Source organism: Petaurus breviceps, unplaced genomic scaffold (genome assembly GCF_028583685.1).
Source record: "Petaurus breviceps papuanus isolate PSGF00001 unplaced genomic scaffold, PetGlider_PUasm1.0 37, whole genome shotgun sequence".
NCBI lineage: Eukaryota > Metazoa > Chordata > Mammalia > Diprotodontia > Petauridae > Petaurus > Petaurus breviceps.
The window spans coordinates 65,066,122-65,090,701 of record NW_027186296.1 but is presented as its reverse complement, the minus strand read 5'-3'; positions in this window follow the sequence as shown (position 1 = coordinate 65,090,701).

The following is a 24,580-nucleotide window of genomic DNA, read 5'->3' as shown; positions in this document are numbered from 1 at the left end:
CCAGGTTATCTAAGGAGGTGAAACCAGTTCAGGTTTAAAATGGAGCAGGTCAAAGGTTTTGTGTAGATCAGCAGAGATAGGGCCCATGAGTGACTATTGCACTCTTTCATCCTGGCTGAGATAAGGAGATCCAGACTTTAAATCAATTCATCAATAAGCAATTAAGTGAATGAAAAAATTAATGTATAAACAAACAAATAAATAACATTAAAAAATAAAATGAGATTGGATTAGATGATTTCCAAAGTCATTTAAACCTCTAAAAGCTATGATCTTTTAAGACATTTATCTTGTTCAATACTGCCTGGTAGCTATAGACAGACAGAGTTCATCTGATAGTACTGATTGGAAATGAAGTGATGGAGATCTATAGTTATTCCTTAGGGCAAAATACTGTCATAGTAGACAGCTTGGGATATTCCTATCCTAGTTTTTTGGTCAAATGTCAAAGGCTGTCCATCAAAAATGTTTCCTCTTACTCATGTTCTCTGTCCCATTGATATCCTATCTGACTTTGGCTCCTCTCCGATGTAGACAATATCCAGTAGGAACCATTTTCTGTCGTCATCGCTTAAACTTTCTGAGCCTCATTTTCCTCATCAGTAAAATGGGGATATACATGTTTGTTGTATCAAATGTATGTAAATTGGTTTTATAAAGTGTGATGTTATTTATATAACAAATACAAAAAATGCTTTAGTATAGACTATGACCAATTAAGGTAGAAATTCAGAAGGGATAGTAAGGGAAAAATGGAAAAGGTAGAAAGGAAAGAGGAAGATGAAGAAATATAGAGAAAAAGAGACACCCAGAAAGATAAGGAGAGAGATGAACATAAGGAGAGACAGAGGCATATTTACATACAAAAAGAAGGCCCAGAAAAATTGAGTAAATCGACAGAACGACCCTTTCATTGATACTCAAAGAAAGAGCCAGAGAGAAATATAGATGCCTTTTCCCATAACAACATGATGCAGTGATAAATATTTGGATTCTGAGGACCTAGGTTCAAATCCCAGCTCTGCTTCTTACCATCCGAGTCTACTTAGGTAAATTATTTCATCTCTCTGGGCCTCAGTTTCCTCACCTGTAAAATGAGGGGCATTGGACTATATGATCTCTAATATCTCTTTCAGTTCTAAATCTATCGTCCACAGAGTAACATTTCTTCTATATTGCAACTGAGGTCCTTTAAAGTTTTGTTGCATTTTTGCAACTAAAAGCATTAGTAGGGATAGAATTTCTTGCCACTTGCCCCATGGTCAGATGAAATTAAACTGAGGTCTGAATCTTGTTTGTATGGACTGGGGTTTTTTAAGAATGTGTACTTACAGAGAGGCAGCCATGGAATAGTGGATGAAGTGCTATCCTTGGAATTAGGGAGGCTGCCTTAGATACTTACTAGCTCTGTGACTCTGGGGAGGTCTTTTATTCTCTCTTAGCTTTGGTTTTTTTTTTTTATCAATAAAGTGCAGATAATAATAGCACCTACCTCATTGGGTTTTGTGAAGATCAAAACAAAAGAGATAATATATGCAGGGGTATTTTGGCAAATGTTTCACAATGGCTCTCTGGGGAAGCACCTTTTTAAATTTAATCTGTGTTATTAAGGTTTTCTCTGTTGCTTTATTAAGTCTAGACAATCAACAAAACAATAAATCAAGATTTGTAGTGTTTGCAAATTTGAGAAGTATAAATGTTCATACCAAAAATATCATCTTTGACTCCCCTGAGTCAGTTTCAGCTGGATCCAGTAAATCCTACATAAAAAAGTTTATGTAAAGTGCTTTGCAAACCTTAAAATGCTTTATAAATGATAGCCATACTTATTATTAACTTGTTTGGGGTTACACAGTCAATATGTGCCAGAGGTAAGTTTTGAACCTGTGTCTCCTTGACTCAGATGCTGTTTTCTATCCACTATTCCATGGCTACTTCTCCTTAAAGTACATTAAAAGATCCCAGGAAGTAGCAGCATCTAAATGACTTCACATCAGTATACTGTGGAACTGAGAGCATAAGTGATGAGAGGATGCAGAAATAAAGTAAAAATGTGGTTGGAGTGGGAGGTGGTGGTGGTGAAGAGTTACAGTTAATCTGGAGAAAAGGTAAAGGAAAAGTCTTAGTGAAACCTGGGAGGTATGGGGTGGGGGTGGGGGTGATAGATGTAGTGAAGGGCTCATCCAAAAGCACATCTTTGAAATTGTTCGTTACTTCCACAGGACTCAACTCCCACTCTGACTCGGAATCTCACAAGTACACACTCCTCCCCATCCCTAGTTCACTTTGTCTCCTTTAGCTGGAAACCTGGCTTTTCCAGAGCTCAAAGCCAGGAGACAAGGCACCTATTCAACCTGTTGGTGTTGGAATTCTCTGAAATTCCTTTAAATGCAACGCCTTCTCCTAAGCACACTGTGCATCTTTTCAAATTTCAGACATAAACAACGGCATGGCCCTGCCTGGCCCTCCCCATGACTCCCCAGATCGTGGTTTCTCTTCATTGCCTGATAAATATAGAAAAAGGCTACGATGGGGAAAGCCATGGACACAGCAGGGTTTTGTTGATCAGCTGTTTGCATCGGTTTTCTATATCCTCCCCGTGTCTTCACAAGGTGTGTCTTCAAGAGGAGTGGCAGGCTGGATTCTCAGGGGAAAGAGTCATCTCTGGAACTCTGTCCAATTTCATCTTGAGCCCCAGATACATCTTTGTGGTTGCATTACATGTTCAAATGAAGGACACATTTAGACTTAGTCACGTGCTAGGGTGCAAACTGTAGTATGAGGGAAGCAAAAACAGGTGGGCGTTGTTTCAGAAATGAAGAGAAATTAATTTGTGAGACCTTGTGGACACCATAGCTATTACCATAAAAACAAAAACAGACACACAAAAACCATTGGATTAGGAGTCTGAGAACTTGGGTTCAAAACCTGGGTCTGCTATTTCCTGCCTATGTGATCTTAGAGAAGTCAGATCACTGCATTGGGCCTCATTTTCCTTGCCTATAAAGATGATCTCTAAGGTCCCATGATCTTATGAATTTTTTTTCAACTGACATATGCTAGGTGCTTTTCATTCCCCTCCTCCAGAGAGCTGTGATTTCATCAAGTTCACAATCTCCTTAGGCCTCAGTTTACTTATCTGTGAGATGGGAGGGTTAGATTAGATGGCCTCTGAGGTCCCTTCGAGCTGTTCATCTCTGATCCTATGATCAATCAGTATGATTATTCCTCCCCCAACATAAATTGTAACCCCTCAGCAACTCTATACAAGGCCTTCAAGAGTTTCTGTGGCCAAAAATTTCATCACCCTACAGCAAACAGGATGAATGCTTTTTGAGATTCACTAGACTAGTTCCTTGGACAACAGCCATGCAAGTCCCTCCCTAGGCCAAGACTCAAAGCTCTACAAGTTTGGGAAGGCCTTGTGCTTTGTTGGGAGAACCCAAGATTACCTCTACACTAATGATGAATGAGGATCAAAGCTGGTTTTAATGGAGGATGCTGGATGTTATATATGCATAATCGTACATGAAGTCTATGCTCTCTCTAAACTTACTATTAAGGGACAGACCCTTGGGTTTCAATTAATGCTTCCAGATAGCAACATATAAATGGCAAATACAAAGATAAGTCATATATTTCTAGGAAATACTTATAATTAGAGATGCCCAACTTATCTAGGTATTGCTATAGGCTCAATAGCTCCTCTTTTATGGTGCTCTGAGATGCTCTTTCATTTCTTCTAATCAGAGAAAAGACCCTCTAGGACACTATACTGGTTCTTAACCATTTTTTGTGCAATGCATTCTTTTGTCATTCTGGTGGAACCTATAGATCTCTTCTCAGAATAATGTTTTCAAATGCATAAAATAAAATGCATTTGATTACAAAGGAAATCAATTATATTGAAACATAGTTATCAAGATTTTATTTAATTAAAGGATACCAGGTTATGAATCCTTGTTTTAGGGGCAGCCAGGTGGTACAGTGAGTAAGAGCACCGGCCCCAGAGTTGGGAGATCTGGGATCGAATCCGGGCTCAGATACTTAGCACCCACCTAGAAACACCTGGCCATGTAACCTTGAGCAAGTTACTTAACCCCAATTGCTTAAAAAAAAAAATCCTTGTTTTAGCTAGTAACTACTCATTTCTCCTTCTAGATCTGAAACTTGTAAGGAAAGGATGTTGTACATTTAAGCATCACTTTTTAATTATGCAAATAATTTAATTTTTAATTATGCAAATACATTTAAGCATCACTTTTAATTATGCAAATAATTTTTATTTTACAACCATGCGAATCATTAATTATATCATGATTTTAAAGGCTCAGAGATGGTCATCAACTGGTCAATCAATAAATATTTATTAAGTGTCTATTATATACCAGACACTGTGCTTAACCCAAAAGATAAAAGACAAAAGCAAAACAAATTTCATGCCCAAGAAACTTACATTCTAATTATATATGTATATAAATGTAGAATATAGATACAAGAAGAGGAAGGGAATTAGTTGTAAGGGGTGAGTGAAGGAATCAGGAAGGACTTCGTGTAGAAGGTGGCACTTGGACTGATTGTGGAAACCCTCCCCCCCTGAAAAGATTCCAAAATAACAGTGAGAACAGAGAGAATCCCAGGCATGGGGGATAGCCAATTCAAAAGTATGGGGATGGGAGATGAAGAGTCTTATGTGAGAAACGGCAGGTGGATGGCTGAACCATGGAATACATGGAGGGCAGTAACGTGCAAGGAGAATGGAAAGGGAAAGAGGGGACAGTTTGCAAAGAGCTTTAAGTTCCAGGCTGAGCTTATATTTGATCCTAGAGATGATAGGGAGCCACTGTAGTTTATTGGTTAGGAGGATGACATAGTAAGATCTGTGCTTTAGGAAAATAACTTTAGTAACTACATGGAAGATGGATTAGAGTGGGGAGAAGTTTGAAAGAAGAAGATAAAATTATCCTCAGGATTGTTATAGAAAGGGCTCCTGAGCTGAGAGGGAGGCCAGACTAGACACCCTCTAACAGTCTATGACTCAAAGTTAGCCAGGTGACTAGTTTATTATATATGTGTCAAACTATAACTAGGAATTCTAGCACCTAGGGGCAAATTCAGGCGAGGGGTGTGTAGCAGCAAGCACCCCGGCGTCCCCAAGGTGGCTGCTCACACAGGTTCTTGGATCTGCTTTGTTAAAGGAAAGCAACTCAAAATGGGTTAACAAGCTTACTTTAATCAGTCAGACATATATCCTTTACCTCGTTCAGGGGAAAAAGGTCAGCACCCCGAACCTCAAAGTATACAGGCAGAATTATCAAGACAGAAACAGATCAAGTAGACAGATTTCCAAACTGTCCAACCATTACATCCATAACAAATCAGCATCTGGGTTTTTCAAAGCCGGGGGACTCTCAACAAGGGCTTCCCAGAATTCAGAACAAATCACAGAACACTTCTCAAAGTGAGTCCCAAACAAAGCTACACATCAGGGCTTATATAGCCTTCTCCTGGCTCAGAGAATGTAACAACCTTATTGACCCACTGGCCAATCAAAAAGTATCTACTGAAAAACAAGCCTCCCACCCCAGGCTCCAGGTGCATGTTAGCCTAGGGGCAGGGAAGATCTTCCAAATTTGCATTCCCATTACATTCGGGCCCCAAAATCTTTCATGCCCATAGCATAGACAATTTACTTTTGAATTAGCTCTGAACATCTCTTAGGTCACATTTTCAAAGTACAGAAGTAAAGTTACCAAAGTGGCCACTGGGCCTTAAACAAACACAAAGTACATAGCATTATCACCATTATCACTTCAGTTCAAAACAAGAGTTCAAATAAAGTTGGGGGAGGGGGTGTCCTTCCCCTCACAGAGCTCCAGCCCCTGCTTCCAAGTACAGAGAGGGGGCTGGGCAACAAAACCAACAAGGTGGGGTCCTTGGGGATCCAAGGCACTTCATCCCACCCACCATAGTCACAAGTCCATCCTCCCCCTGGGTCCAAAACTGTGGGATGCAGCCAGGAAACACACTCAGTGCCCCTGCTTTGCTGCTCAGTTCTTATCTTTTCCTGTGGCTGAATTTTGAACTCCTGGGCTCCTTCTCCTCCCGCAGGCGGCAGCCGCTCCTGGCTTCTGCCCAGGTCCCGATGCAGGCAGCTCACCATTCCTGCTCTCAGCTCAGTGAAGTCTGCATGCAGGCCATTCTCCTCTCCTGCTCCATGGCTCCACAGAATCACAGCTACCACAACTGGGAAACAAACAATTATCCCAGCCCCCATACTTTCCTTTTACTCTGCAGATCCTGTTCGTGACGCCATTTTGTAGCGGCAAGCACCCCAGTGTCCCCAGGGTGCCTGCTCACACAGGTTCTTGGATTTGCTTGTTAAAGGAAAGCAACTCAAAAGGGGTTAACAAGCTTACTTTCATCAGTCAGACATATCGTTTACCTTGGTCAGGGGAAAAAGGTCAGTACACTGAACTTCAAAGTATACAGACAGAATTATCAAGACAGAGACAGATCAAGTAGACAGATTTCAAACTGTCCAACCATTACATCCATACCCAGTCAACATCTGGGTTTCAACATCTGGGTTTTTTCAAAGCTGGGGGACTCTCAACAACGGCTTCCCAGAATTCAGATCAAATCACAGAACACATCTCAAAGTGAGTCCCCAAAACAAAGCTACACATCAGGGCTTATATATCCTTCTCCTGGCTCAGAGAATATAACAACCTTATTGACCCACTGGCCAATCAAAAAGTATCTACTGAAAAACAAGCCTCCCTCCCCAGGCTTCAGGTGCATTTTAGCCTAGGGGCAGGGAAGATCTTCCAAATTTGCATTCCCATTACAGGGTGGGGAGTGGAAATACAGAGGAAAATCTGACCATGGGCCTAGTTATGATGGCAGGATGGCCTATGGCCTAGAAAATCCAGCCCTTCATGGGAGTTGGTGGGGTGTAGGTGAGAGGAATAGATCTGGGCCAAGAAGTGTCGTATCAACAGATCTCTAAGGATCATGGCAATGATAGCTAGATGGCACAGTGAATAGAGCACTGGACCTGAAGTCAGGAAGACCTGAGTTCAAATTTGGCCTTAGACACTTACTGAGCAAGTGACCCCGGGCAAGCCACTTGATCTTGATTGCCTCAGTTTCCTCATCTGTAAAATGAGCTGGAGAAGGAAATGGCAAACTACTCCAGTATCTTTGCCAAGAAAACTCCAAATGGGGTCATGAAGAGTTGCATGTGACTGAAACAACTGAACAGCAACACAACAGAGAGTCTGGGTGAGCCAGCAGGAGAACATGAAGCAAAGTGCAGGGGCAGTGGAAGCCACCCTCTTCCCATCTCCACTCCCCCAGTGTTGGCATCCTGGGTCAAAACCCCATTTACCCTTTGCTAACCATGGTTCTGACAATAAGTATACACCAGGATCTGGGGGAAAGGTTAAATGTGAAACCGAAGAAAAGAGTTTGGAGGAGGTTATTTGTAGAAATTCCTTCCTTGGACATAATCAGTCTCTTACAAATTAAGGAAGATATACAGCAAGAGGAAGGATTCTAGAAGTTGCTTGAAAGATAGGGAAGAAGGGGGTTAGTGGGAGGAGGAAGCTGGTATTTTGCTAAGAATATGACAAAGCTTTCAGAAAAGGGCAAAAGTCATTTGGAATATACTCCACTCATTCTTTATACTCTTTCCTCAAAAGGAACAGAGGAGTCAGGCTGAGGCTTCAGAGGAAGCTAAGAATGCCCCCAGAGAGAGGTAAAACTAGACTTTCTCACAGGGGAATAAGATGCCTGTATATTTTGGGTTTTTAGTATCTTTGGAGAAAGGAGGGAGCAGCAAAGGGACACTTTGTTGAATGGCTTAGTGCGCCAGGTATTTGCTTGGTCTGATTTGTGAAAATTGTTTGACCTTGAGTAGAGAGGGATCTAGCAAACTATCCCATGCAGTGCACTGTCAATATTCTATAAACACATCTTAGCCTTTAATATCTTAAGCAAAGGCACAATCAGGATGGCCTGAGCTGGAAGTGGGTATAGAAAACAGATATCTATAAGGAGCTGTGCTATTGGAAAAGTTTACCACTAATGGTGACCTTCCCCTATTCTGAGCCCGCTACTTCAAATAATGGATGATTTATTAGCCATATGGAAGCAATGTATGATTGTCTAATTTTTCCTAATTCTATCACCCATCTTCCATTTGGCAGTGATGTTACCTCAAATTTCATCTTACTAAACCTAGAAAACCCCAAAGCTTAGAGAGAGCAAAAGAGGCTGAGAAGTGGGATCTGTATTTTGCTATTCCAAGAAGGGTAGCAAGGTGTATTAGTAAATCAGTTAGTCAGCCAATAAGCATTTATTAAATGATGCTTAATTAATTAATGCCCTATGATGTGCCAGGCCCGGTGCTAAAAGGTGGGAACACAAATACTTGTAGAAAGACAGCCCTGCCTTTCCCCCACGATGGCACCAAAGGCAGAGAAGGGAGCTGTTGTCCCCTCCAAGACAGAAGCCAAGTCCAAGGCCTTGAAGGCCAAGAAGGCAGTGCTAAAGGGTGTCCATAGCCACAAAAAAAGATCTGAACATCCTCCACCTTTCAGCGACCCAAGATACTGAGACTGCGAAGGCAGCCCAAATACCCTCAGAAGAGTGCCCCTCACAGAAACAAGCTCGATCACTATGCCATCATTAAGTTTCCCTTGACCACTGAGTCTGCTATGAAGAAGATTGAGGACAACAACCCACTAGTCTTCATTGTGGACGTCAAGGCCAACAAGCCTCAGATCAAGCAGGCCGTAAAGAAGCTGTATGACATCGATGCAGCCAATGTCAACACACTGATCCGGCCCGATGGAGAGAAGAAGGCCTATGTCTGTCTTGCTCCAGACTATAATGCTTTAAATATTGCCAACAAAATTGGAATCATCTAACTTGCTGTGTTCCATTCCACCTACAATAAAAAGTTTTCCAGAAAAAAAAAAAGAAAGACAGCCTCTGCCCCCAAGGAGCTTACATTCTAACAGAGGAAGACAACAGATACATTAAAAAGGAAGTTGGGGGGGGGGGAGGAATAGGCTGGAGGAATAGATTTTAGAATTGAAAGCAAGAAACTTGGGTTCGGGTCCCATCTATGATACTTATAAGCTATATAGCTGTAGACAAGTCACAACCTCCCTGAGACTCAGTTTCATCTTTTATAAAGTAAAGGTAACAACATTTGCTCTATTAATTCACAGACTTGTTTGGGAAAAAGTACTTTGTGAATCTCATAATCCTATAAAAACATGTATAATTAAGTGTTCAAGGCACTGTAGCAGGTGATGTGAAGAATTTGTGATTTCTTTAGCATAGGGGACTTCTTTTTTTTTTTTTTAAAGCAATTGGGGTTAAGTAACTTGCTCAAGGTTACATGGCCAGTTATTTCTGGATGTGGTGCTAAGTATCTGAGCCCAGATTTGATCCCCAGGTCATCCCGACACTGGAGCCAGTGCTCTTACTCACTGAGCCACTTGGCTGCCCCTAGCATAGGGGACTTCTAATGTGGGAACTCCCTCTAGCATCATAAACCCAAATTCATTTAACCACCTATGACTTGCTAGATAAGTCCTAGGGAGGTGCCTCAGTCACCTCAAGGTTAAGGGACTGACCCAGAGTCTCATAGCCAATGACAGAGGTGTGATTTGAGCAAAAGTCTTCCTGACTCAAAGCCCTCTGTCACTTAAACTATTCTGGCTCTACAAGGTGATGGGGTTCCAGAAGTGAAATCAGACAGCCTCCACTCTAAAAGAGGATACAATCTAAAAGGGGGAGTATGATCCATACACATCAGTGAGGACAGAATGTTACAAGGGCAAAGGAAAGACCTAGACAAAGGGTCTGGGAAAATCTAAGGGTAGAGAGATCATTGATTCCTTAAGAAAGGTTTCAGTAGAGGAGATGACACCTGAGTTCATTCTTGAAGGAAGAGAAGAGTTTCATTAGCAGTGGTAAAAGCCAAATACTCCAGGCATAGGAGATAGGACAAACTATGTGAATGTGCCTGTGTGAATGCCAAGAGCTGGAAGAGTCCAGGGTAAGCCTAGTGGGCAGATTCTAGTTCCAGCTTGGCTAGAAAATAGAGGGCATCAAAGAAAGGATAAGCTACTTGAGGGGGAAACCTGTTTCATTTTTTTCTTAGTATTTCTAACATCCAGAGTGCCTGGCAAATAGTAGATTGTTGAAATTAATTGAGAATAAAATGAAAAAAGGATAGAAAGGTAATTTAGAGATTGATCATTTGGGCTTTCAGTGCCTGATTAATAAGTTTGTATTGCCTAGAGGAATAGGAAGCCAATGAAGGTTGTTGAGTAACAATATCAGCCTTGTGCATTGTCACACCTATCATAAAAGTAGTGGCAGACCTGGTGAACATTGCACCTGGCCTAAATGTCATGGGTTATATTGGCTGCCACTTGGAAGCAGGAGCTTCTACACCCCCAAAGGAGTCTATGTACATACATCAATTTATACTAGGTTGCAAATGAACTAGGCTTGGTTTTGGGGGTATGTGGCTTCCTCTTTCATTGAGGCTGCAAACTGACTTCCTCTAGAAATGGCCTTCCTGGTCCAGTCTCCAGATTATTACATAGTACCATCTCCAAACAAGCCATCCCTTACCAAGCGGAAAGTTTCAGTTCCAGCAACTTTGCCCCTAGAGAATGGCATAGACTGCCGCTCTCTCTGACCCTCTGAGAGTTTCATAACTATTTAGCTGTAAGTTCCAAGTTGGTCTTGCTCCATCCTACACTATTTGTTTGTCTGTCTGGGTTTGTTTCTCCTGGTTGGTCCATCTCTAATGCCCAGTTTCGTACTAGGCCTGAAGTCATTTGGTCTTTTGGCCTTGCCTTTCTCCATTCAAGTCAATGTTCCAGGGAGTTTCATTTAGCCTTCATACCTATACCTGATTCAAGCCCTCTTCTTCTACCTATGCATGCTAAGCTGAAACTCTAAGGAACTCAGGACCAAGAGGAATATATACAGTGAGTGGTCAAAAACTGAATTTGTTATACTTTTGTCCTGTTCTAGGTCAGAATCACAACTCAGTTTGTAGACTCTTCTGTAAGGAGAAAGAAAACTGTTTGCTTTTCTCGTTCTCTATGGTCTAGTACCATCCAAACAGATGGCTGTTGACCTTGGGAAGGGATGTAGAGATTATGCCAGGGGAGACAACTTTCCCTATTAGCTCTGAGGCTGACACTCCTGTCCATAGCGAGGTAAGATATGCTCCCATTTCTTTTCAGAGGAGTCTGTAAATCATCTCACTGGTGGATCAGGATTCTTGCAAATACTAGATCAAAAATTTCTAGCTGGGCCTTATATGTTGCAGATATTATCAGATTCAGCAGAAAGTATCAAGGAAAGGTTAGAATATGGCTATATTTGTCAGAAAAGGCTTGAATACATAATAGGTCAAGTTGGATACTTCTTACTTCTTACTGAGAAAGCCCCCAACACCAGAGTCAACGTGTAGCAATTCCTCATGAGGTCAGGGTTTGTTGGGATCCAACCAGCTTTCTTAGTAATTCATCCCACACTATCTGGGGGCCAAACTGAATGGGCCCTACAAAAAGCTTCCCAGATAATGTTCCTCTTCTGTGTAGATATCATTAGCATTGCTGATCAGTGCAAGTAGCCCATTTTTACAAATACTTAACTTACAAACAACCCCTACCTACTACCAAAAAAATGAAACCTAAGACTCTTCCACTCCCTAACTCTCCTGATAAATTACCTGTATTTCAGCTATAATTGACTCTTTTCTTTTACACATGAAGATAGTGAAAAAGTGGCTGGTGTTTAAAGAGGCTGGGAGTTTTTGCTGCCCCCCCAGAGTGACTCTGATACCACCACCACCAAAAGGTCCAGATGTGTTCTTGGCACCCCTAGTTGGACCTTGGATTTCATTTACCCATAGAATCAATGTTATAATCATATATCCAATGGTGGTTAACATGACATTGTTTCTTCTTCTCCTCTTCTTTTTTCTTCTCCTCTTCCTCTTCCTTCTCTTCTTCCTCTTATTCTTCTCCTCTTCCTCTTCCTTCTCTTCTTCCTCTTATTCTTCCCCTCTTCCTCTTCCTTCTCTTCTTCCTCTTATTTTTCTTTTCCTCCTCTTCCTCCTTGTGGTTTTCCTCCTCCTCCTCCTCCTTATTCTCTTGCTCCTCCTTTTTCTTCCTCACCATCATTCTCATCTTCATCATCAACAAGCATCTATTAATGGCCTACTATATGCTAGACATTGTGCTAAGTGATGGGGCCATGAAGAAAGGTGAAAACATAGTCTCATTCCTTTAGAGTTCACATTCTAATTGGGGAGACAGTGTACAAATATGTTCCAGATAAAATCTCTCTTAGAGGAAGCCTTTTCTGATACCCTAATGATTCTTGTTCCTTCCCACTGATGATTATTTCCAGTTTTTCTTGTACACACCTTGTTTGTATGTACTTGTTTGCATACTGTCTCTTTCCTTAGACTATCAGTTCCTCGAGAGAGGAAATTGTCTTTTGCCTTTTCTTTGCATCCCCAGGGCTTAGCACAGTGCCTGGCACAGATAGCTACTGAAATGTTGACTAACTGCCTGTAAGATAGATACCGTGTAAGTACGAGGTCATTTCAGGGAGAAGCAACTAACAGATTGGGGAGGCTAGGAGAGGTCTCCATTAGAGAGGCAGAAGGTGAGATTTGAGCTGAATCTTGAAGGAAGCCAGGGAAGCCAGGAGGTTGAAGTGAGGAAGAAGGGCAATCCAGGCCTGGGGCAGAGACAATGAGCTTCACTACATCAATGATCTGGTACTCCTTACATTGACACAGATCGCAAGCCCTCTAAAATGTAGGCGATAGTCCTTCATGCTTGTAACTGAAACATTTATCATCCTATGACCATCTCTCCGAAATTAGTGAGCATGACTCTCAGACCACAGACATTTGGTTCATTACCAGGCCTATGCTCAAGCTTTTTCTAGCTTAGTAGGATCTATTGGAGCTTAAATCCCAGCAGCACAGGCTTTCAGAACCTAGGGTTACCAACAGACCATAATAAGGCATCAGAGCGGAAGATAAAGATACCAACAGTAATAATACCTATCATTGTATATGGAGGAAGCTATATGTATAAGGAGGTGGCCCAGTGGATAGCATGCCAGGCCTGGAGTCAGGAAGACTTGTCTTCCTGAGTTCAAATCTGGCCTCAGACGCTTAATAGCTATGTGACCCTCGACAAGTCACTTAACCCTGTTTGCCTCAGTTTCCTCATCTGTAAAATGAGTTGGAGAAAGAAATGGCAAGCCTTTCCATTATCTTTGCCAAGAAAATCCCAAAACGGGGTCACAGAGAGTCAGGCACGACTGAAAAATGACTCAACCAACCATTATATATAGATCTAGCACTTTATGAATAAAAAATGTTTTCATGTATTCTCTCTCCCTAGTTTCTTATAATAATCCTGGGAACCAGGCAAGGCAGGTATTATAACAACTTTTTATAGATAAAGAAAATGAACCTTACGGATATTAACTGGCTTACTTAAGATCACATAGGGAGGGGCAGAGCGAAGACTAGACCCCTAGCATCTGCCTGCTGGTCCAGTCCTCTTCCTTTACCTCATCTCCCAGAACTTGCTGTTGGGTACTTTGACTATCTGGAACCCATATGAGAAGCTGGAAACAAGCACATTTCTGAGGAGCTAGAATGGATGCCACAAAGGTTGGTCCACTAAGGCTTTTCTATATTCTCAGACTCTCACTCAAAACAGCCCTACCTTCTATACAATTTTAATAAGTTTGAGAAGATGCAGTATAGTGGGAAACAGTGTGAACTTGGAGTTATTCTTTTTTTTTTTTTAAAGCAATCGGGGTTAAGTAACTTGCTCAAGGTTACACGGCCCGTTATTTCTGGGTGTGGTGCTGAGTATCCGAGCCTGGACTTGATCCAGGTCATCCTGACATTGGAGCCAGTGCTCTTACTCGCTGAGCCACCTGGCCGCCCCTAAGCAATTGGGGTTAAGTAACTTGCTCAAGGTTACACGGCCAGGTGTTTCTGGGTGGGTGTCTGAATCCGGGATTCGATCTCCAGGTCTTCTCAACACTGGAGCCGGTGCTCTTACTTGCTGTGCTACCTGGCCGCCCCGACTTGGAGTTATTCTTGAGACCCAAGTTTGAATTTTGGCTCTGCTACTAATGGACTAGTAGTGTGTACAAATCATAGCCTCTTTGAAAATCACTTTCTCCAATGATAATAAGGACTGGGTTGGCCTAGATCATCTCTAAGGCCTCTTCCAGATACAAAATTTGATCCTATCTAACTAAATTCAGAAAGTAGTAGTAGTAGTAATAGTAGTAGTAGTAGTAGTAGCAGCAGTAGCAATAGCAGCAGCAGCAAACATTTATATAGTGTTTACTACATACTAGGCACAGTGCTAAGGACTTTACAATTATTATCTCATTTAATCCCCACAATAATCTTGGGAGATAGGTCCATTATTATCCCCATCTTACAGATAAGGAAACTGATGAAGTAAATCACTTGCCCAGAGTCACACAACTAGTAATTGTCTAAAGCCAGACTTAAACTCATGTTTTCCTGATAACAGATCTAGGGCCTAGGGATCTGCTATGTTCTGACCTATACTATTGGAATTACTGGGGGTGCAGCTGGTGGGTAAAGAGATTAAGGGACCAGACATGGTGATCTTTTTTTATGTATCAAGCACTTTATTTTTACAAATATCTCATTTAGATTCTCACAACAACCCTGTGAGGCAGGTATTATTATCTCCATCTTACAATTGAGGAAAATGAGTCTAAAGTGACTTGTCCAGGGTCACACAGCTAGTAAGGATCAGGGGTGAGATTTGAATTTAGAACTTCATGGCCCCAGACTCAGCCAACTATCTACTGCACCAACTAGCTGCCTAGGAATAAGAGGGGTTAGAACAAGATTAAACACTTAAAGGGACTAATACTTTCATCTGTCCCAATACAGAATAAAATACCTCCAAGCTTTCCCCACTTCTGCCATTCACATCTATGACCTTCCAGAAAGCTCACATAAAGTTTCAACCCAACAACACACTGAAGGCTTCCTTCTGATTCTTTAAATGTCTGAATACAAAATCTATAGGAACTGGATTGTCCCTCTAGTGACTCTCATCCTTGCTACCTCTGTTTCTGATCATAAATCATTCATTTTACAAACATTTTATCAGGAAGTCATTTCAGGTAGCATGAATCAATCAATCAAATGAGGGAGTGAGGAAGTTAAAATTACAGCCTCTATAGGCAGGTATGGAAATCAGAGACACACAGCATACAGACAAAGGTGTGCTTAGCAAGGTAGTGTGGGACCTTGAAATAGTTCTGTGCAGTGCCCCTGTTGTGTTGTCCAGCTCCCCAAGTCCATTTTTCAGTCTGTCCAGAATTCTTTTTCTTGTTTCCCAAGGTGGTTGTATCTTCCCTCATCTATTCCAGCTACCTTTAAAGTCTATCTTTTCTCTCTTCTGGAGCTAAATTCTAGTTCAGATCATTTTTCTTTTCTGATGGACTTTTCTGCTACCTCCAGTAAGGCATCTGTCTCTCTATTTAGTTAACTATTTTTCTTTTTAAAAAAATTATTTATTTTGAGTTTTCAATATTCACTTCCATAAGTTTTAAATTTTCTCTACCTCTCTCCCTTCCACCCTCCCCAAGACGGTATGCAATCTGATAAAGGCTGTACATATACCTTCTTATTAAATATATTTTCACATTAGTCATGACACTCACAATCTTTGCTACTAGGGAGGCTGAAATTGGCAGATCACTTGATTTGGGGAGTGCTGAACTGCAGTAGGCTAGGTTGATTATCTATCTGCTCTAAATCAGGCACCAATATGGGGAGCCCCTGGGGGCTGCCTAGAAAGGAGTAAAGGGGCCTGGGTCAAAAAACTAAAGCAATCTAAAGCTCCTAGGCTGATCAATGTTGGGCCTGTGAGTGGCTGCTGTATTTTGGACCTAGGTGAGCTAGGGAAACCCAGGCTCAAAACAAAAACAAAAATAGATTTATGGGGTCAAGGGCATGACTGTTGCATCTCTTCCAGTGTAAACAGGTGTGTCAAGTACACAGAAGTATAATGAGTCAAAGTGTCTGTGTTCAAACTATGTTCATTATTTTTTTTACCTGTTTGCATAACACTTGCAAGAATATGGGGTAAGTAAAAAGAACACTGAATTTGCTTTGACCCAGAGTTTCCACTGTTAGCATATACCCCAAAGAGGTGAAAGGAAGCTCCCCCAAAATTAATAGTATCACCTTTAGTCATAGTAAAGAAATAGAAACAAAACAGATACTCATTGATTGGAGAATGGCTAATCAAATTGGGGTACATGGATTATTAGAATATTATCTCAACATAAGAATCAATTAATATGTAGATTACAAGGAAGCATGGGAAAATTTACTGGAAATGATGCGAAAGTAAGCAGAACCAGGGAAGATATACACAATAAATCTAATGTAATTTATTAAGTACCTATTGTGTGTCTGTATTAGGTACTTGGAATATAAAGACAATAACAAAATAGTTCCTACCTTCAAGGAGTTTAAATTTAAATGGAGAAGACAACATGCACATTAATAGGTATATATACCAAACATATATAAAGTAGATGCAAGGTAACCAAAGGGAAGAAATCACTACCTAGTTGCTGGGAGGACCAGGAAAATGCTCTTTCAGAAGATGTAGCAGCAAGCACCCCAGAATCCCCAGGTTGGCTGCCAACACAGGTTCTTAGCTCTGCTTTTCTAAAGGAAAGCAACTCAAAATGGGTTAACAAGCTTACTTTAATCAATCAAACATATATCATTTACCTAGTTCAAGGGGAAAAGGTCAGCACCCCGAAATTCAGAGTATACAGACAGAAGTTAGAAGACAGAGAAACAGATCAAGCAGACAGGCTTCCAAACTGTCCAACCATTACATCCATACCAAATCACAGTTACCAGAGAGGGAAGCTTCAACATCTGGGTTTTTCAAAGCTGGGAGGCTCTCAACAGCTGCCCAAAGTCTCATCTGGTCAAATCACACAACACTTCTCAAAGTGAGCCCCAAAGCAAAGCCTCCCATCAGGGCTTATATAGCCTTCTCCTGGCTCAGAGAATGTAACAACCTTATTGACCCACTGCTCAATCACAAAGTATCTCCTGAGAAACAAGCCTCCCACCACAGGCTCCAGGTGTACTTAACCTAGGGGCAGGGAAGATCTTAAAAATTTACATTCCTAACAGAAGGTGGCTCTTGAATAAAATCTTGGGAGAAATTAGAGATTCCAAGAGGATGAGGAGGGAAGGCATTCCAGGCATGGGGGGCAGCCAAAGGCAAAGCATAGAGAAGGAGTTGGAGTATGGAGTATGAGCAACAAGAGGAAGGCCAGTTAGTTGGACAACAAAGTAAATGGAGAGCAACAAAGTCTAATAAAATAAGACTGGGAAAGTAGGATGGGGACATGTTGAAAAGAGCTTTAAATGTCAAATAGAGAAGTTTATATTTAATCCAAGAGATGATAGAGACCAACTACAATTGACTGAGTAGGGGAATAACATGGTCAGATGTGTACTTTGGCATATGTATGGAGGATGAATTGGAAAGAAGAGAAACTAAAGTCAGGCAGACTAATTAGGAGGAAAATGCAATAGTTCAGGTAAGAGATGATGAGGGTCTGCACTATGGTGGTGGCTGTGTGAGTAGAAAGAAAGGAGAACCAAGAGGAAGACACTGTCATGAAAACCTAAGGAGGAAAGAGTATCCAGAATGAGAAGGTGGTCAACTGAGTTAAATCTTTCAAACAAGTCAAGGAAGTATGTGAGACTTTTTAAATAAACCTAATATTTTAATAAAATCTATTATGTGTCAAACACTGTGTAAGTACTTTACAAATATTATCTCATTTGATCTTCACAATAACCCTAGGAGGTAGGTACTATTATTATCCTGCTTTGTAGTTGAGGAAACTGAAATCATGTAACTTGCTCAAGGCCACACAGTTCTTGGTAAGTGTCTGAAGCTGGATTTGAATTCATATTTTCCTGCCTCCAGGTCCATCTATGGTATCTAGCTGACATAGGTGTGTGTGTGTGTGTGTGTACATACATATGTATACACACATATATGGGGGTGAGGAGAGAGAGAGAAGTCAGGATTTGGCAACTGATTTTATATAAGGTGGGAGTAAATGAAAGTGAGGAGTTGAAGACTTCACTAAGATCGCAAATCTGGGAAGGATCAGGATGGTACCCTGAACAGAAATAAGGAAGTTTGGAAGACTAGTGGATTTGAAGGGAAAGAACAATTCTGTTTTGGATGTGTTTATCTTGAAGTACTTATGGAAAACCCAGTTTGAAAATGTCTAGTGGGCATTTGTTGATACAGTATTGTAGCATGGAAGAGAGACTAGGGCTAGACAGAGTTGAGAAATTATCTGTGTACAAGTGGAAATTGAACCTACAGGAAATGACAAAGTCACAACGTCAGAAGGAAAAGAGGCTAGGACCCTGGACAGAGTCCTGGAAGGTACATTCACAGTTCTCAGGCATGACATGGATAATAATCCAGCAAAGGACAATGAGAACTATCAGTCAGATGGGAAGGAGGAGAACTAAGAGGAGGACACTGTCATGAAAACCTAAGGAGGAAAGAGTATCCAGGATGAGAGGGTGGTCAACTGAGTTAAAGCTTTCGAACAAGTCAAGGTTAAAGCTTGAGAAAAGGCTATCGGTCTTGGCAGTTAAGGGGTCATTGGTAACTTTGGAGAGAACATTTTTGTTAGGAGTTAAGGTTAGAAGCTAGGTTGCAGAGTGTTTTAGGAGGTGGGATGGTGGAAGCAAAAAGCATTGAACATTTTTTTCCAAGAGGTTTGGCTGAAAATGAGAGGAGAGATATAGGATAGTAGACCTGGAGAGAACTTTTCAAAACTAGGGATACTGGAGTATGTTTGTAGGGCAACAGGAAAGGAAATAGTAGAAAGGGAGAGAGCAAATATTAAAGCAAGAGAAGGGATGAGAATGGAGTGAATTTGGTGGAGAAAATAGAAAGGAATGGGGATTAAATTAGATAAGCTCAAACCTGCTTTAGTAGCCTGAGAGAGCCCATTGTTAAATTTTCAGTGTGAGTATTTACACCTCAGATTTAAATCATTACAAATCAAAACCTGATTTATCTGATTTATCACTTTTTGATTGTCTAGACTTGAAAAAGAATTAATAATGCAGACACTTTAAAAAAAATGTGTGTGCACACCTCTGCTTTCGAAGCCTGGTTGTTAAAAATTCACCAGTACACCTCTGTGTTACCTTATAAACATTGCTAGAACTTGGCAGGAATGCAGTAAAAGGATCAGAGAATGAAGTTATCACTGGACTAGAGATCTGGTGACTGTAGGCTAACAGCAATAAGTAATAATAATAGTAGGAATTGGAATTTATGTGGCCCTTTAAGTTTTGCAAAATGTTTTACATTCACTAACTTGTCTGACCCCACATTACTGGATCAAGTGTATATGTAGAGAGGATTTGCTTTGGTGAGGAACAGGATAACTTCTTAATCAGAAACTGGAGTAAAGGAGGAGATAGTGATGGGAGAGGGAGGGAGATGCCAAGGGGTTGTGAGATAAGGAGAAGGGGGAAAGATTGAGCTCAATGCAAAGAGCCTCCATTTTTTTCAGTGTAGTATAAGATAAAATCCTTAAATGAAAAGGTTGGGTAGGGGGAGGTATAGTAGTCTTAAGGAAAGAAGAGAGGTCTGGAATAATCCACTGTGGTTAATTAAATACAAAATCAATTAGGGAGAGTAGAAGCATTGTTTTGTTGAAGTGAAAATCTGATTGAGATTATTGAGGTAAAGGAGTTTTAAGACAAGAGAAGTCTGGAATAATCCCTGTGGTGATTAGGATACAAAACCAATTAGGGAGAGTAAAAGAATTATCTTGCTACAGTGAAAATTTGATTGAGATTAAATAACATAAATTTAGAGTGGACCCAGGCAGCCCAGTTGAATTTTTTTTTCTAGATCCATTCCATAGCCTATGAATAAGAACTGAGAAAGCAGATGGGTAGGGATTTAGCATGAGGTAGCAAAGGATTCAACAGCAGAGGATATTATAGAGTTGAATTGGTTCATTAAGGACTCAAGATCAAAAAGGGAAGAGAGTGTTGTCAGAACAAGAAGTTATTGCTTATAAAAGTACTGGTGGAGGTATTAGAAGTCATGGTTAGGATTAAATAAAGAAATAAAGTAGGGGGAGGCTAGGTGGTGGCTAGGTGGTACAGTGAATAGAGCACCAGCCCTGGAGTCAGGAGAACCTGAGTTCAAATCTGACCTCAGACACTTAACACTTACTAGCCGTGTGACCTTGGGAAAGTCACTAAACCCCAATCACTCCTCCAAAAGAAAGAAAGAAAGTATTATGAAAGAGTCAGTGGTTAATCACTATATTCAGATAATGGAATTTCATGGTACTTGATTATGGAAATAGAACCTGTGGGTGATGGCAAGATCAGAGGTGTATCCATCCCTGTGCATATCTGAGGCAGAGGGAAGAAGTAGGTTATGGCGGTTGAAGTATATGAAGGAGAACCAACATATATGTTGAAATCTTTTGGAATAAAGGCAAGAGTCCCATTGAAGAGGAAGAATATTAGCCAGGGGTTTAATTTTTGAAAAAAGTGGAATCATATCTTGATGATCACAGCTACCAGGGTCTAGATTGAATAATAATTGATTAAAACCATGTAAGTGGAAATAAGCACTGCCAAAAACCCTTAAGCTTGAAACTGAATGCCATGTAATTAAAATGACCAAACCTGGCCCTGCAGAAATGAAAAAATGAAACTCCTTTCCCTCCTTGAAGTGGGAAACTATGGATGTAGAACATTGGATATCCTATCAGACTTGGTTGGGATAGTGGTTGGCTTTTCTGTTCTTTTTTCCCTTATTTTTTCTTCTTTGTGATAAGGGATGTCTCTCTGAATAGGAAAGGAGGAGAAATACATACATATACATAATGCATACATATACACACATATATTTGTATGTGTGTATACACACACACACACACACACATCTAGGTGGCACAGTGGATAGAGTGCTGGATATGGAGTCAGAAAGACTCTTCTTCTTGAGTTCAAATTTGACCTCAGACACATTTACTAGCTTTGTGACCCTGGGCAAATCACTTAACCCTGCTTGCCTCAGTTTTCTCCTCTGTAAAATGAGCTGGAGAAGGAAATGGCAAACTACTCCAGTGTCTTGGCCAAGAAAATCCCAAATGGGGTCACAAAGAGTCAGACATACCTGAAAAATGACTGAACTATGAGAGAGAAGGAGAGAATGAAAAAGAGAAAAAGAGAGAGAGAGAGAGAGAGAATGATTTAAAAACAAAATCCATAAATAAAATATTTTTTAAAAGATTACTGGATCTGGAAGCAGAAGACTTGTGTTCAAATCCTGGCCCTGCCATCTGATACTGGTGTGACTTTAGGCAAGTCACTTAACCTGTCTGGGCTACAATGGTCTCATCTTTAAATGAAAACATTGTATTAGATGGACTTTAAGGACCTTCTAGCTCTAAAGCTATGACAAAATCAGACTCTATCTGGATGATGGGATTCCTTCTTTTAGATTTATTTTGTTGTTCAGTCATATCTGACTCTTCATGACCCCATTTGGGAACTTCTGCCCTTTTGATTTATAATCCTTTATAAATGTAGGCTATAGGGCAGGTAGGTGGCGCATCAGATAAGAGTGCCAGACTTGGAGTCAGAATAGAACTGAGTTCAAAACTGGCCTTAGATACTTATTTGCTGTGTGACCCTGGGCAAGTCACTTAACTCTGATTCAGTTTCCTTATCTGTAAAATGAACTGGAGAAAGAAATGTCAAATCACTCCAGTATCTTTGCCAAGAAGAGTTAGACAGGACTGAACAACAACAATAAATGTAGGCTATGCTTTTATACCTTCCTACTTTTACTCAAATGATTTCATAGGCCTAAAATATCCTTCATTTTCCTTTTTGCCTATTTAGTTCCTGCTCATTCTTTAGCCTAATTCAAATATCACCTCTTACCTAAAGCCTTTCCTGATCCTTCCAGTAGTTAGTGACCTCTCCTCTCTTCCCTTCTTCCTGGACCTTGTATAACAATTTATTTTATATTTCTTTAATGCACTTAATATGAATTATAGTTATTCACACTTTATTCTACACCACCACCACCCTCCTCAATTTCACTTTCTCCCCCACTTCCTTTGTTCCCCACCCACACCTAAGGCCATGTCTTAGAGGAACTTCTGCCTTCTGATTTCCTGATTGGTGACTGCCTTTGCCAGGCCACTATTTCAAGGAAATCCTCACCTTGCTTCACTTCAATTCTTTTCTCTCCAAACACTTCCTCCACAACCTCCTTGCTAACTTTCTCCCTTTCCTTGTCATCCCTCTTACTCCTAGTTCTGGAACCATGAACCATGATTATATCAACCCTGTCACTGTTCCTGGATAGGGCATGTCCATCTATTCCCCTATGGCCCCATTCACCATCCCTGTAATTTTCTGGATCAAAATGCTTCTCCCTGGCCATCATTCCCTTGTGTCTGCTGTCTCCCCCTTTAAAATGTAAGTTTATTGAGGGCAAGGACTATATTTACTTTTGCAGGTATATTCCTGGCACTTAGAGCAGTGTTTGGCACATGTAAATTCTTAATAAATGATTATTTATTTATTTGTGCATGCATTCATTCATTCTGCGCTTGGGTCTTCTCTGACAACTATCTATAAACTTCATGAAGATACAGATTGTGTCTTATTGAAACTTTGTATCTCATGTTCTCTTAAGTATTTGGTGAAAGAATTGGCCTTTGGTTAAGTTACTAATTTGGTTAAGTTACTCATGATAATTATGTGCCTATTATGATCCCTGTCATTCATTATTTCTGGCTATGATTTATCCTATTGTTATATGAGTACTTTGCCAGGAGTTAGTGTCTTTGTAACAGTTACTGGCTCGAACTCGCGACCCAACCCCTGAAGACTGGGATGAGAGGTGGAAGAAGAGAACATTGTGATAGTAGATAGCAAAGAAAGCCAAAAACAAAAAAGTAACAAAAAACAAAAAACGGTAAAGCTGCCTGGTGAACTACTGAGGGTCAGGTCAAAACCCCACTTAACCTCAGGAAGCCCCGAGAGTATCAGTGGATTAGCTCAGCGTAATAAATGATGTCATGAAGATGTCCCATCTTTATCCCTTAAAATGATGCTTTGCCCCAGTTTATCTTACTCCTGTCACTTGCAGTTATGAGCTGATTCTCTCCATTTTGCAGGGGAAACTGAGGCACCCAAGAGTCATCTATGAATCAAGGGAAGACCTGGGAGTAGAAGTCAGGATCTGATCCTTTTGGATCTTACTTGGGCTGCTCACATTCTTCTAAGGGCAGTAAGACCAAGATATATTGGCTCAGAGAATATCCCTCAGGTTATTACTTCCCAACACACGTGAGGCTTTGTACCTACATATAAAACAAAACTTTCCAACTTTAAGAAAGGACAGACTTATAGCTCCTAAAATATCTTACATGGTTACAGTGCACTCTCACTGTCCTTTTCCATGAGCAAAACTTCCCTCCTACCAAAGTCCCGCATCCTCTCTGAAGGGGCAATTTTCCTCCTTGTCCTATTCCAGCCTGAAGCTTGGATGGCTCCTGGGACAACTGCATGGAAAGCCTGGAAGAAACCGAAGCCCTGTCTCCCTTCCCAGTGGGGGTGACTGGTTCCCTCTGTGGGCAGGCCAAGGAGAATCCTGGAGCTGGAGGCTTGGGAAACAGGCTGGACTCTGTGAGAACCTGAAGCAGCAGGCCTGAGAGGAGGGAGCCTTAGCTCCCTGAGCTGGGCCGAGAATGGGTTCTAGTGTGCGGTTTGTTTTCTTTGGTTTACTGCAAAGAAAAAAAACACACACTATTTCACACATAATTAGGGCCCTCCAAAGCAGCGAGATTGTGTTCATGGCCCTTTTACTGGAAATTTCAAGAGGGGGGACAAGGGAGAACTGTATTCCTCCTGCTCTGGGGCTGGAAGGAGGAGCAGGTACTGGCCAGCAAGACGAGGGAGGACAACAGGGAGCGTTCACAGGACAAGAATGGGAGCCTTCACAGAGGCAGGGGATGGGCTGGGTGTGGGGCTGAGGTGAGGGCTGGAATGGGGTGGGGTGGGAGGTGGGGAGAGTTGGGGGCTGCTTGGCAGCTCTAACCTTGCCCATCTTTCCCTCCCATTGGTTCTAAGTGCCAGCTGAAAAGATGAGACCCCTACAGGGAGAAGTAGTGATGTGAAGAGAGGGGATGTGAAGGGGAGGAGGGAAGAGGCCTAAAGAGGGGATGAAGCTGAAGAGAAAGGATAGAGGAAGGAGAGAGACAGAGATAGAGAGATAGGGAGAAAGGAAGAGAGCCAGAGCCAGAGAGCCAGAGAGCCAGAGAAGGAAGGAAGGAGGGGGGGGAAGGGAGACAGAGGGAGATCGGAAGAGCG